Source organism: Geotrypetes seraphini, chromosome 8 (assembly GCF_902459505.1).
Source record: "Geotrypetes seraphini chromosome 8, aGeoSer1.1, whole genome shotgun sequence".
NCBI classification, from domain to species: domain Eukaryota; kingdom Metazoa; phylum Chordata; class Amphibia; order Gymnophiona; family Dermophiidae; genus Geotrypetes; species Geotrypetes seraphini.
The window spans coordinates 52813707-52828422 of record NC_047091.1 but is presented as its reverse complement, the minus strand read 5'-3'; the positions used below and the strand labels follow the sequence as shown (position 1 = coordinate 52828422).

General features: G+C 45.5%; 1 protein-coding gene across 3 annotated transcripts in view; it reads left to right on the top strand.

Annotated features, from left to right (window-relative positions):
• MAP3K10 (mitogen-activated protein kinase kinase kinase 10) overlaps positions 1-14716 on the top strand; it is a 165892-nt gene that overhangs the window by 13125 nt on the left and 138051 nt on the right. The window lies entirely within an intron of this gene.

Genomic DNA, 14716 nt, shown 5'->3' with positions numbered 1-14716 from the left:
TGCTTTTGTTTGTTCGCTTTCTTTTCAAAGGGATTTGTGCAGAAGAGTTTCACACATGGGTGTTGTTTTTAGTTAATGTCTTCCTGGGCTCCACTAACACCTTGCAACAATATAGGGGGTCACAGGGATGCAATAAACAGGAAGGTGCTGCAGCCTAGATGCCGCTGTCGCAGCTGTTAATGTAACGATTTCAAAAAGGCGAGTCATTCTCAAAAAAACCGTGCATGCAAATGAGGTTGGTGGAGAGTAGCGGAGGCTCTCTAAATTTTACATGAGATGAGTTGCTGGTGACAGTGAACGGCACATGCACAGAATACACAAAATGCACATTGGCTCCCAGTTTCACATCGTATTTAATACAAATTATCTTTACTTACATTTAAATCGTTATTATCCAAAACCCCTGCTTTTATTTACAAAGTTTTAATTCCATATAATTCTCCCAAATTTTTAAGATCTAATGACCAACTTTTGTTGGTTATTCCTACTCTTAAAATTATTAACACTCGAAGGCAATTTATTTTTACTGTAACGGCGCCACAGACATGGAATTCACTCCCGCTATATTTAAGAGAGGAGAAGAATCTGGAAAAATTTAAGAGCCAACTTAAGAGCTTTCTTTTTAAAGATGCGTTCAATACCTAATTGAAATGTTAATTGCTCTTTCATCATTTGCTCTTTTATGTATTTTTATCGCCAATTATTTATTTGTCCTCCCATTCCTATTTTGTTTCACCTTTAATTGTTGATTCTTTCCTATCTAAAATTGTATTTCTTCCCCTCCTGTCCTATTGTTTTGTTTTAATTAGTTTGTTTTGGTGATTTTATACCCTTGTTAACGTTATTATCTATTTTATGTACATTTTAGAAATTTATTTTATTATGTGTACATCGCTTAGTATTTGTAATAGGCGATTAATCAAATAACAAATAAACTTGAAACTTGATAAATGTGCTGGGAAAAGCAACGCTGTAAGCACACACATTATTTGCGTGCCTTATTGAAGCCTAATATATGCACACGTCGTAGGCATGCGGCTGTAGGCGCTGGGTGCTCGCGTCGCAAAACAGATAAAAGCCCAGCGCTTTCATGGTGGTTTCCCTTTCGTACTGACTTTTGGCTCTTGTGGAAGTACATGTGCTCAAGAAGCGTGCTTTTGTCCCCACCCCCCAAAAAAAACCCCCGTATAATTTATGTGAATCTTGTAGTTTTTTATTTTGGGGGTTTTCCCATGAGCCATAGTCAAAACACACACACCAGAGATGCGCTTTTCACAGTGCAGGCACAGTACCAGCACCCCTGGACCAGTCGCTGATTTTTGGTCGTCAAAAGCTAACGCCGCACTTGGAGAATCACTCGGCGATGATAAAAAATCGCCCGGAGGGCTCATTTAAATATTGATGAGACCATTTGCATGGCAGAATCGGAGACTACTAGGAAGCTCGGAAAAGACCAAGATAAACCATTTTGAGAATCCGCCACTAAAATACATGCACGCTACACCTGCTGGAGCAGACTTAGGGTTCCTTTTACAAAGGTGCGTTAGGGCCTTAACGCGTGGAATAGCGCACGCTAGCCACTGCCGGCGGTAGTTTTTTGGGTAGCATGCGCTAATCCGGGGCGTGCGCTAAAAACGCCAGCGCACCTTAGTGCAGGGGTGTCAAAGTCCCTCCTCGAGGGCCACAATCCTGTTGGGTTTTTAGGATTTCCCCAATGAATATGCATGAGATCTATTAGCATACCATGAAAGCAGTGCATGCAAATAGATCTCATGCATATTCATTAGGGAAATCCTGAAAACCCGACTGAATTGCGGCCCTCGAGGAGGGACTTTGACACCTGTGCCTTAGTGACTGCGTTAAAGGCAACGTTAAGTTTTGAGGATCTAGGCCGGAGAGAATGGACACTAGACTACAGCTTTTCATTTCTGGGCTCCATTTCTCTGTGTGTGTCATAAGAGCATAAGAACTACCATCTCCGGATCAGACCTTCGGTCCATCAAGTCCGGCGATCCGCACACACCTGGCATAATTTTAGTCACCCATATCCCTCTATGCCTCTCGTAAGGAGATGTGCATCTAGTTTGCTTTTAAATCCTAGAATGGTGGATTCCGCAATAACCTCCTCTGGGAGAGCATTCCAGGTGCCCACCACTCGTTGCGTGAAGCAGAACTTCCTGATGTTTGTCCTGGACTTGTCCCCCCTTAGCTTCATTCCATGTCCTCTTGTCCGTGTCACATTGGACATTGTAAATAATTTTTTTTCCTGCTCTATTTTGTCGATTCCTTTCAGTATTTTGAAAGTCTCGATCATATCCCCTCGCAGTCTCCTTTTCTCAAGGGAGAACAATCCTAGTCTCTTAAGTCGTTCCTCGTATTCCAAGTTCTCCATACCTTTCATTAACTTTGTTGCTCGTCTCTGCACTCTCTCCAGCACTTTTATATCCATTTCTAGAGATGACAGGCTTTTCTATTCCTTCATCCATCCTGAGCCTTCCAGTCGCAGAACTATGGGTTCCTGTATCCCCAAACTTGGCCCATGGGCTACACAGACCTTAATCCCTTGTTCTTCACGTCCAGTTTTTGAGGGGCCACAAATGGATCGTATTTTCTGGATATCCCTAATGAATATCCATTAATACACAATAGGACAATCATATAAAAAGCTTCCTCTAATAAATGAACATTTGTCAAACTACAATAGAAAGAAGCTTTACATATCATGAATAATTATTTTATTATATCAAAATCCCTTCAATATTTTCATATTTCACCTCCCCTCAAGTGGATGAATTAATAAATAACCATTCCCCCAATCTCACAATAAAACTATTTACCACTAAAGATTCAGCTTCAATAGATTAACACTCTGTTAAACATTAAAGTCCGGGTCAACAAACACCAGTTCATTGCATATCTTGGTTGTGCATAGAGAAATCCTTGAATATAATTCCTTCAATAGATGTGATAGAAAAATGTCACTTGTTTGCCTCCGATGATCACATCAAATTTGTACTAGCCAGCTCGACACAGAACTGCGTTTCACTGAATCGGTGTCAGCAGGAGCTGCAACCGCTTCAGGTTTTCTATGTATCTGAAAACCTTTTGCTTTTAGAACAGCATTAGCCAGGGTTCTAAACCTGCATACCGGCTGAAAAGGAACAAACTGAATTAAAATGGTTTTGTTTGGTTTTTTTTTTTTAATCCAGGTTTCAACGCCATTGAAGCTGAGTCTTTAGTGGCAAATACAGTTTTATTGTGAGATTGGGGAATGGTTATTTTTTGATTCAATCACCTGAGGGGAGGTGAAATATTCAAGTTTCATATTTATTTAAAATATTTGATTTGATCGCAAAATCCAAATCCAATGCAATTTCCATTTAGTTAAAAAATAGGTTAAAATAAAAACTAAGACAAATTAGCACTATTTTAATATTGAAGGATTTTTGATATTTTAATGAATATCCATGAGAGAGAATTTGAATGTCTACTCTCTCCCTTGTATGCAAATTTTACTCATGCATTGATGTTATTGATTGAGAGTATCCAAGAAAGAGTCTTGGGGGTAATGGTGGACATGACAATGAAGCGGACGGCACAGTGCGCAGCGGCCACTAAGAGAGCGAATAGAATGCTAGGTATAATCAAGAAGGGTATTACAACCAGAATGAAAGAAGTTATCCTGCTGTTGTACCGGGCGATGGTGCGTCCACATCTGGAGTACTGCGTCCAATATTGGTCGCCGTACTTTAAGAAGGATATGGCGATACTCGAGAGGGTTCAGAGGAGTGCGACATGTCTGATAAAAGGTATGGAAAACCTTTCATACGCTGAGAGATTGGAGAAACTGGGATTCTTTTCCCTGGAGAAGAGGAGACTTAGAGGGGATATGATAGAGACTTACAAGATCACGAAGGGCATAGAGAAAGTGGAGAGGGACAGATTCTTCAAACTTTCGAAAAATAAAAGAACAAGAGGGCGTTCGGAAAAGTTGAAAGGGGACAGATTCAAAATGAATGCTAGGAAGTTTTTCTTTACCCAACGTGTGGTGGACACCTGGAATGCGCTTCCAGAGGGCGTAATAGGGCAGAGTACGGTACTGGGGTTCAAGAAAGGATTGGACAATTTCCTGTTGGAAAAGGGGATAGAGGGGGAGATAGAGGATTACTGCACAGGTCCTAGACCTGTTGGGCCGCCGCATGAGCGGACTGCTGGGCACAATGGACCTCAGGTCTGACCCAGCAGAGGCATTGCTTATGTTCTTATGATAGCCTGAAAATCTGATGCAGGGATCTCAAAGTCCCTCTTTGAGGGTCGCAATCCAGTCAGGTTTTCAGGATTTCCCCAATCAATATGCATTGAAAGCAGTGCATGCACATAGATCTCATGCATATTCATTGGGGAAATCCTGAAAACCCGACTGGATTGCGCCCCTCAAGGAGGGATTTTGAGACCCCTGTCTCAGCTAGTGGCTTTTGAGGACTGGGAGTGAATACCAAAGCCCTAATCCTTAAATTTTAGGGGAAATACAATTCTAATCTATCTTGTTACTTCATCATAACTGCTTGTTTCTGGGGGTCCCTCAGCTTCAGTAGGAGGAGTAGCTTAATGGTTAGAGCAGTGGGCCGAGAACCAGGGAAACAAGAGTTCAAATCCCACTGCTGCTCCTTGTGGCCTTGGACATGCCACTTAAACCCTTCATTGTCTCTGATAAAAACTTAAGAATTCTTTTACTCAGGTGTGCTAATGGATTTAACATGCTCTAACAAATTTAGTGCTTGTTAAGTGCCTTTCAGCCCATAGGTACACAATGGGCTATGTGGCATCAAAATGGCAGATGACATTTAATGTGAGCAAGTGCAAAGTGATGCATGTGGGAAAGAGGAATCTGTACTATAGCTACGTGATGCTGGTTTCTATGTTAGGAGTCACTGCCCAGGAAAAGGGTCTAGGTGTCATCGTTGAAGATATGTTAATCGCTTAGAAATTTGAGTAAGCGATTAATCAAATATACAATATACAGTGTGTGACAGTGGCTAAGAAATCATGTAAAATGTTAGAAATTATCAGGAAAGGAATGGAAAACAAAGTAAAATGTTATATTGTCCTTGTATTATTCTATGGTACGGCCACAACTTGAATACTGTGTGCAGTTCTGGTCACCATATCTCAAAAAAGATGTAGCGGATGCAGAAAAGGTACAGAGAAGGGCGACGAAAATGATAAAAGGGTTGTGATGACTTTCCTATGAGAAAAGGCTAAAGTGGCTAGGGCTCTTCAGCTTGGAGAAGAGATGGCTCAGGAGTGATATGATAGAGGTCTATAAAATACAGAGTGGAGTGGAATGGGTAGATATGAATCACTTGTTTACTCTTTCCAAAAATATGACGCAAGGACTTAAGGGAAAGGTATCGCTGTTTGCCGACGACGCCAAACTTTGCAACATAGTAGGTAGAAGCTTATTACCTGATAATATGACACACGATCTACTGCTGCTGGAACAATGGTCAACTACTTGGCAGCTTGGCTTCAATGCTAAAAAATGCAAGGTAATGCACCTGGGAAAGAGAAACCCGCGTAGAACTTATGTACTAAATGGTGAAACCTTGGTTAGGACCACAGCGGAACGCGATCTAGGAGTGATCATTAGCGAGGACATGAAGGTTGCCAATCAAGTGGAGAAGGCTTCCTCCAGAGCAAGACAAATGATGGGGTGTATCCGCAGAGGTTTCGTCAGCAGGAGACCTGAAGTTATGATGCCATTGTACAGAGCCATGGTGAGGCCTCACTTAGAGTACTGCGTTCAGTTTTGGAGACCTCACTACCGAAAGGACGTGCTGAGAATCGAGTCGGTACAGCGAACAGCCACCAGGATGGTCTTGGGGCTCAAGGATCTCACGTATGAAGAAAGACTAGAGAAATTGCGGATGTACTCACTTGAGGAAAGAAGGGAACGGGGAGATATGATTGAAACGTATAAGTATATCACGGGGCACATCGAGTCAGAAGATGATATATTCCGGCTCATGGGACCCTCAACCACCAGAGGGCATCCGCTAAAAATCAGGGGAGGGAAGTTTCATGGCGACTTCAGGAAGTATTTCTTCACCGAGAGAGTTGTGGATCATTGGAACAGACTCCCACTCCAGGTGATAAAGGCCAGCAGCGTGACGGATTTTAAGAGAAAATGGGATACTCACGTGGGATCTTTAAGGGAGTAAACTCAGGGGGGAGGATACTTGGAATGGGCAGACTTGGTGGGCTATAGCCCTTTTCTGCCGCTTTTTCTATGTTTCTATGTTTCTATGTTTAGGGGGCATGCAATGAAGCTACTAAATAGTAGATTTAAAACAAACTGGAGAAAATATTTCTTCACTCAACGTGTAATTAAACTCTGGAATTCATTGCCAGAGAATGTGGTGAAAGCAGTTAGCTCAGCAGGGTTTAAAAAAGGTTTGGATAATTTCCTAAAAGAAAAGTCCATACATCATTATTAGGATGGACTTGGGGAAATCCACTGCTTATTCCTAGGATAACCAGCATAAAATCTGTTGTACTTCTTGGGATCTTACCAGGTACTTCTAACCTGGGTTGTATCCTGTCAAAAACAGGATATTGGGCTTGATGGGCTTTCGGTCTGTCCCAGTTTGGCAACTCTATGTTAATTGGAGTTACTTGGCACTAATTTGCCACACTTAGAGGGGCATTTTTAATAGATATCTAAGTCTGACTTTGGACGTTTCTGCAAGGATGTTCAAAACAGAGAGTTGCGTGGGGATAGAAATCCCACCCATCCTCGCCCGTCCCTATAAACTTCAGAAATAGTTATTTCATTTAATTGTGCTACTGAATTAAAGGTTTTGGTAGAGACCCATTTACAAATAAGCAAAGAGACTTTATTAATTTGGAAATATTAATTGGGAAGAATACATACTTTGTAAACAGGTTTCTACCAGAGCCTCTAATGTAAATATAAAATATAAATACTCAGCTGATGAGAACCCCCAAGCTGTCAGCTGAGGACTTCCTTTGCAGTTGGCCGGGGGTCCCTTTTGCCAAGCTTGGCAGGCAGCAGTAGTGTCCCTGAGTCACAGATGCTGGCACCTCAGTGGCTCATGGATGTTGCCAGCGACTGCTGTGCTTGGTGGAGGGGAGTTCTGGCCGTCTCTAGAGGAGGTCCTCTGTTGACGGTGCTTGGGGATTCCCACCAGTCACAGCAAGGGTCAGCAAGTACTTCAACACTGTAGAAATAAAACCAGAAATGCATTTCCTTTTCTTTTGAACACAATACAAAGAATCTGCTATACACATTTCCCAAACCTAACATATTTTAGTCAATAAATTCCATTTTTTACCTTTGTTGTCTGGAGATTTATTTTTCCATAAAGTTGGTCCCAATTTCTTTTTTCCGCTTTCCCATCTTCTGTAAATTATTCTGTTGCTGTCCATTGGTTCCTCCTACCATGGTCCAGCATTTATCCCTTTCTCATCTTTCGTGCCTGCCCACCAGCCCCATGCCCAACATTTCTCCTATCACCCCTCTCCAGCACCATGCCACATCTCTCCCTCCATTCCCTTCACCACTATATCCAACATTCCTTCCTCTTGCATCCATTTCAATCTGTCCCACTGTTCCCTTTCCACCACAATATTTCTCCCTCTTATCTGTACCTCACTCCCTCCCTATGACCAAAAATTTTCCTTTCTTCCATTCCCGTGTACACAACCATCTCTTTCCCTCCCTTACTCTCTCCCCAAGTCCATGCCATCTGTGTCCAAAAACACACGTCCTCCCCCACCTCAACATCTCTTTCCCTCCCTTCTTCCATCCTCTTTCCCAAGTTCATGCCTTGTGTCCAAAACGCACTCCCTCCCCCACCTCTTTCCCTCCCTTCCTCCATCCTCTCTCCCAAGTTCATGCCTTGTGCCAAAACGCACTCCCTCCCCCCTTTTGTGTTCTGCCTCCCAGCCCTCATCTGCAAGCAAATTACCAGCAAAATGGAGCTCGAGCTGCGAGGCTCGTCTTCTGTTTCCTGCCCCTGCACACATAGCCGACTTGAAGTCTTCCCTGATGTCAGTGCTGACGTCAGAGGGAGGGAGGGCTTTGCTTAAATAGTCTCCCTGCATCCCATCACAGCAATTGAGCCGAACGTAGGGCTTCTTTTACGAAGGCACGGTAGCAGTTTAACGCACGCTACACCGCTGGCCGCGCTAGCCGCTACCGTCTCCTCTTGAGCAGGCAGTAGTTTTTAGGCTAGTGCAGGGGTTAGCACGTGATGAAAAGTTGCGCGTGCTGAAGCCGCTAATGCGGCTTCGTAAAAGGAGCCCATAGAGTTACCAAATGAATGCTGGGGTAAAGTTATTCAAAGGTACAGAGTGGGGAAAGACTATTTAAAAAAAAAAAAACCAACCAAAAACATTTTAATGTGTTTGAATATCCCTTGGGGGTATTCCCTTGGGAACATCCCTTGGGTGTTTGAATATCCCTTGGGGGGACCATCTGGTCCATCATTGTAAAATGCACAGAGGCCCTCCGGATGTGATCCCAAGCTCGGGGACTTTCAAAACTGCTGGGTTTTTGAAATCCCTCGAAGCACCCGGACAGTCATCTAAAAAGAGGACATGTCTGGGGTGTGGTTCATTGTATGGGCATTTGTGATAACGAGGCAGTTTCACCACTATTTGGGGAAAATTCTGCTCCGAGGTTCCCAACACAGATCTCCACATGTGCTAAAGCAGTGTTCTTCAACCTTTTGACACCTATGGACCGGCGGAAATAAAATAATAATTTTGAGGACCTTCACCAGTCCACAGACCGGCAGTTGAAAAACACTGGGCTGGAGTAAGTCTTAACAGAGATTTCGGCAGTTGGAACCCAAGCACAGTACCGGGTAAAGCTTTGGATTCTTGCCCAGAAATAGCTAAGAAGAAAAAATTTAAAAAAAAAATTTAAATTGAATCAGGTTGGGCAGACTGGATGGACCATTTGGGTCTTTATCTGCCGTCATCTACTATGTTACTATGTTAAGTCGTGCCCATCTCCAACCAATCTCCACCCCAGACCCCACCCCATAATAGTACTAAGTGTAACACTATTTTTTCCATATATATATGGAAAAAATAGTATATATAAAAAATATATATATAAAAAAAAAAAAAAAAATATATATATATATATATATATATATATATATACACACAATATAATCATATTAAGAACACATAATGGTTAACAACAAAATTAAAATACACAAAGCACACTGTATGCTTCTCAACATTTATTCCTACCAGAAAACAGATAACCCCATGCAAATGCAGGACCAAAAACTAAGGGCTAGATTCACAAAGCAAACCGATTGTGTACTGATCAGTTTGCGACCCCTTTACTATCAAATTTCCATTCAGCCTGATTCACTTACCTCTCCTGCGATTTGCTTAGAATCCATGCATGCAAATGAGGTGAAACGCATGCAAAGTAGGCTGGGACATGATTTCACAACACCAAATTTCCGATCCGACTGGGCTGACCGATCACCTGAAGAAGCGACTGCTGGGGACCAGTCGAAAACGTCTTTCCGACTGGAAGCCCTGCTCCCTGCCCTGCCTACTCGCCTCGAATTCTGCCCTGCTCTGCCCTGCTTCTTATCTCCTGCTGCTCGCCCTCATGCTGCCCTGCTTTGCCTCGATCTTCCTCGAATCTCTCCTGCCGCATCGCCGCTCTCCTGCCCTTTCCCGCCCAGCGAGCCCGTGATTTTAACCCGCGGGTTTAAAGCGGGTTAAAACCACAGGCTCGCAGAGCTAAAAGCTAACAAAAAAGTTGTGTGCTGGCCCCATGCCACTGTTTTGTGTGTGCTGAATGGAGAAGACCGGGGAGCAGCTGTACCTAGCACTGTGCTCCACTCTTGTGGATAGTGAACACACCCCGAGTGCTCTTTATGGATTTGCTGCATGATGTTTTGCCTGAAAGTTGAGGGGTTTATTTAATAGTTCTCTTGTCCGGCAGGGCTGTCTCAAACAACAAAAAAAAAAAAGAGATTACATCTCAGACGGGCATGTGCAGACCATCTACAGATGATCTGCACATGTGCAGGGATCACTATAAAGGATGTTCAGGGCGGTACTTGAGAGACCTCCCAGGAAAAGAGACTTGGGAGTTCTGATCGACAAGTCGATGAAGCAGTCCGCGCAATGTGTGGCGGCGGCAAAAAGGGCGAACAGAATGCTAGGAATGATAAAGAAGGGGATCATGAACAGATTGGAGAAGGTTATCATGCCGCTGTACCAGGCCATGGTGCGCCCTCACCTGGAGTACTGTGTACAGCACTGGTCGCCGTACATGAAGAAAGACACGGTACTACTCGAGAGGGTCCAGAGAAGAGCGACTAAGATGGTTACGGGGCTGGAGGTGTTGCCATACAGCGAAAGATTAGAGAAACTGGGTCTCTTCTCCCTCGAACAGAGGAGATTGAGAGGGGACACGATCGAAACGTTCAAGGTACTGAAGGGAATAGACTTAGTAGACAAGGACAGGTTGTTCACCCTCTCCAAGGAAGGGAGGGCACTCTCTAAAATTGAAAGGGGATAGATTCTGTACAAATGTAAGGAAGTTCTTCTTTATTCAGAGAGTGGTAGAAAACTGGAACGCTCTTCTGGAGTCTGTCATAGGGGAAAACACCCTCCAGGGATTCAAGACAAAGTTAGACAAGTTCCTACTGAACCAGAATGTACGCAGATAGGGCTAGTCTCATGGCGCTGGTCTTTGACCAAACGGCTGCCGTATGAGCGGACTGCTGGGCACGATGGACCACTGGTCTGACCCAGCAGCGGCAATTCTTGTGTTCTTATGGGGGTGTTCCTCCAGCATATTTTTTGTTCCTGAATTCATCGGACCTACCTGGATCAGGCCCGATCGGGCAGGTTATTGAATCCAGGCCTAAAAGTACAGTGGTACCTTGGTTTAAGAGCATAATTCGTTCCAGAAGCATGCTCTTAAACCAAAACACTCGTATATCAAAGCAAGTTTCCCCATAGGAAGTAAGGGAAACTCGCTTGATTGGTTCCACCTCCCCCTCCCTTGAGGAATCCGACGCTGTTCCAAACCCCTCCCCGCGATCCGGCTTCCCCCCCCCCTGCAAACCGGCATCCTCCCCCCACTCGCATTGCCCCCCCCTCCACCGCGATCCTACTTCCCCCCCCCCCCAGGAGCAGTCAATGACACTTCCTTTACCCGACTTGGCACCAGTGCCGGTGCCCGAAGATCCTCCCTCTTCTGGCGCGGCCTGGGTTGGGCGGTGCGTCGGAGATCCTCCTTCTTCTGGGCTGGGCTGGGCTGGACTGGCTTTGAGCATTTGCGCATGCTCAAAGCCTTCTGGTCTCGCTCTCTCCGAGATTGAGTGCGAGACCAGAAGGCTTTGAGCATGCGCAAATGCTCAAAACAAGCCCAGCCCAGACCAGAAGAAGGAGGATCTCCGATGCACTGCCCAGCTCAGGCTGCGCCAGAAGAGGGAGGATCTTCGGGCACCGGCACTGGTGCCAAGTCGGGTAAAGGAAGTGTCAATGACTGCTCGGGGGGGGGGGGGAAGTAGGAGCGCGGTGGAGGGGGGGCAACGCGAGCGGGGGGGGGGAGAGGGGATGCAGGATCGCTGGGGGGGATGCCAGATCGCGGGGGGGGGAGGGGGGCGCTCGTACAGCGAGGCAAGCTCGGTTTACAAGGCACCAAGTTTGTGAATGTTTTGCTCGTCTTGCAAAACACTCGCAAACTGGTGCACTCGTAAACCGAGGTACCACTGTACTAATATTTACAAACAAACCCTAAGATGCAAGACTCTGCAAGCAGTACAACCCCATGGGAAAAGAAACAAATGCATTTCTTTGTGAACAGACAGCAGATGTAAATCAATCACTAAATAAAAAAATAAAAGCATTCCCCCTACCGTTGTTGTCTCTTTCCCTCCATGCTATGTCTTGCTTGTCCCATTCCCCCCCTCCCCCCCGCAGTGTTATCTTCGGGCCAGTCCACGGTGCGATCAATGCAGCGTCTTCGGGCCAGCTACCTGAGTGCTTCATTGCACAAAGCTGTGGGCAGCGGCTCCTCGCGCACGTCTCGCGCATCATCTGGAAGCCTTCCCTCTGACGTTGCGATGTCAGAGGCAAGGCTTCCAGTTCAGGTGCAGGACATGCATAGGAGCCTTTTCCCACGACTTTGTGCAGTGCAGCACTCGGGGATCCGGCCCAAAGACGCCGCATTGATCGCACCGTGGACCGGTGGCTGAAGAACACTGTCTTGGGCCCGATGGACGTGCCGGCCCTGTGGATCAGAATTGGTCTGCGGACTGGCATCGGTCCACGGACCGGCAGTTGAAGAACACTGTGCTAGAGTATTTTTGTCTAGGAGCCTTCAGATGTCCCATCAGCTAGTGAGCTCAGTCACACCTATGAAAATAACAAAACATTAAAGCAGCACTACATGCCCCCAAAATAAATATTTTAAGGATAGGCTGGCTTGTTTGCCTCCAGATCACTTGGTAACCATTGCAGCATATTTCTTGTGGATAAGAGTGTGTGACAGCGCATGGCTAGGCCACGCCTGGCTGACTGACTCTGGATGCCAGCAGCTGCTGCCTGCCTTGTACTGGAATTCACCTGCTGTCTGCCTCAGGCTCCAGCTAGAGGAGAACAGTCACTCAGAAGACAGAGTCCGTCCTCTCCACCCCCTTCCCCTGGCCTCCACTTCCTGGAGTTGTGTTGGTATAAGGTGACAGTGTAAAATTACCTGCCTTACACCAGGAGGGGGGAGATTACTTGCTATTTCCTTTCAGCTCTAGTGAAGGAGTCAATGAGGACTTGCTAAATCTCTCCCAGTTTTTAGGGTGCAGATGTCAGGGCTGACTCCATAAATCAGGGATAATTAGGGTTAACCAGACGTCCAGATTTCCCAGGACATGTTCTCCTTTTGAGGACATGTCCGGACGGCTTTTCAAAACCCAGAACTTTGTCCGGGTTTTGAAAAGCCTCCTCTCAATTGCGTCGGGCAGGAGGTAATCTGCACATGCTCGGATGCCACGGGCTGATGTTACGGCACTTTGTTTGGGTTTTGAAAAGCCTTCTCTCAAACACGTCGGGCAGGAGGTAATCTGCGCATGCGCAGTTGCCACAGGATGATGTCATGTGCACGCCTGCAGCGGGGAGTGGGGGGGGTCATAATATCTGTACAAAAGAGTGGTGTTCAAGACCTGGATCTGGACTTTGCACATATGCCAACCAAGGCCAAGGGCTCACCATTCCAGACATGCCAAGTTTCCCAGTTCAAGGCTGGAGACTTTTGGCCTAGTTATGAACTTACATCCCAATGCAGTGTGGGATTTGTAGTCTTGCTGGTTGCTGCTGCCCATTTCAGTCAGTGCTGCAAGTCCCTTAAGACATCAGAAAAGGGTGGTCAGAAATCCAGGACTGTCCCCAAATCTCCAGCTGAGACCTGAGTAACTTGACGTCTATGCCATTCATATCATCTTGGGGTAAGGTTGCTAACTGGATCCAGATTAATTTGACAGGGTTGATCCAGTCCTGGATTTATTGCATTGCATGCTGGGACTTGTAGTTTTTCTTTTATTACAGAATGCAATGAAGAAATCAACTACAAATCATTGTATGCAATGGAGTAAACCTTGGAGATCAATCCTGCTTGGCAAATCCAGCTTGCCAACTAGATCCAAGCTTGGGGGGGGGGGGTATCCCAGACAACTTGTAACAGTGACACCCCAGAGTCTGACATAAAGTCCACAACAGCAGCGTTCTAGAGACAGTCCATGTCCTTGGCCCCTGGTTAATGACTGTCAATGCACTGGGCTGAGCTGAGGAGGAATTTTGATACAGGGAAGATTCATGGTGTCATAGGCCAGTTGTAGTCTTTTTCAATTGACTACAGTGGAAGCCTAAAAAGACCAGGAAGAAAGTTACCAGCAACCCTCCCCCCCCTCCCCCATCCAAAAGCTGATTTCCTTTAACTTTGCTAGAAAGCAGATTCTTATCATCTGTCCATAATATGTTTCCCCAACTCCTAGGCATACTTTAGTGGAGATTAAAGCTGCAGGACTGAACTTCTCCTGTACAGAGACTTGCCTCTTTGACCTTGTGTTAGTCTTATTCTGAAATCTCATTTCTTTCCTGCACGTCTTTGTGTTCTGATGTTCGTATGTGCCCCAATTCAGTCTATGTCTGTGCTGCTGCAGAGCTGGTAACCTTCAGAGTGGAGCATTATTGATCACTGCATCAGCTATTCATTTTTTATAATGCACTGCTCCCAGCCTTCCTGCCTCAGTACTGTCTTTCAAGAATGACAGTAAACTCTTTCTATTATGTGTTCAGCAGTGTGACTGGAAGATGAGTCATACTCAAGCACTGCTTAATGAAGTGGTGGATTTTGTATATTGTAGCATAATATTCTTATGGGAAGTGTTTTGTATTTGGCGTGGTATAATAGCCAGGTCCCTGGTCTGAGATTCCACAGCTCCAGGGAAAGCTGACATATCTATTCCTCCCCATGGAATTCTCCGTTCCCCGTGGAATTGCCATGGGAAGCAAGAGATCGAGAGTGTCCGCAATGGCGGTGGCCAGCCTCTTCTCTCCTTCCTTCCCACCCTGCACTGATCCGGGTTTGTTAGGAGGACAGCGTAAGGGAGGCACCTCGGCCTACATTTTGCTCTCCTACTGCTAGGCC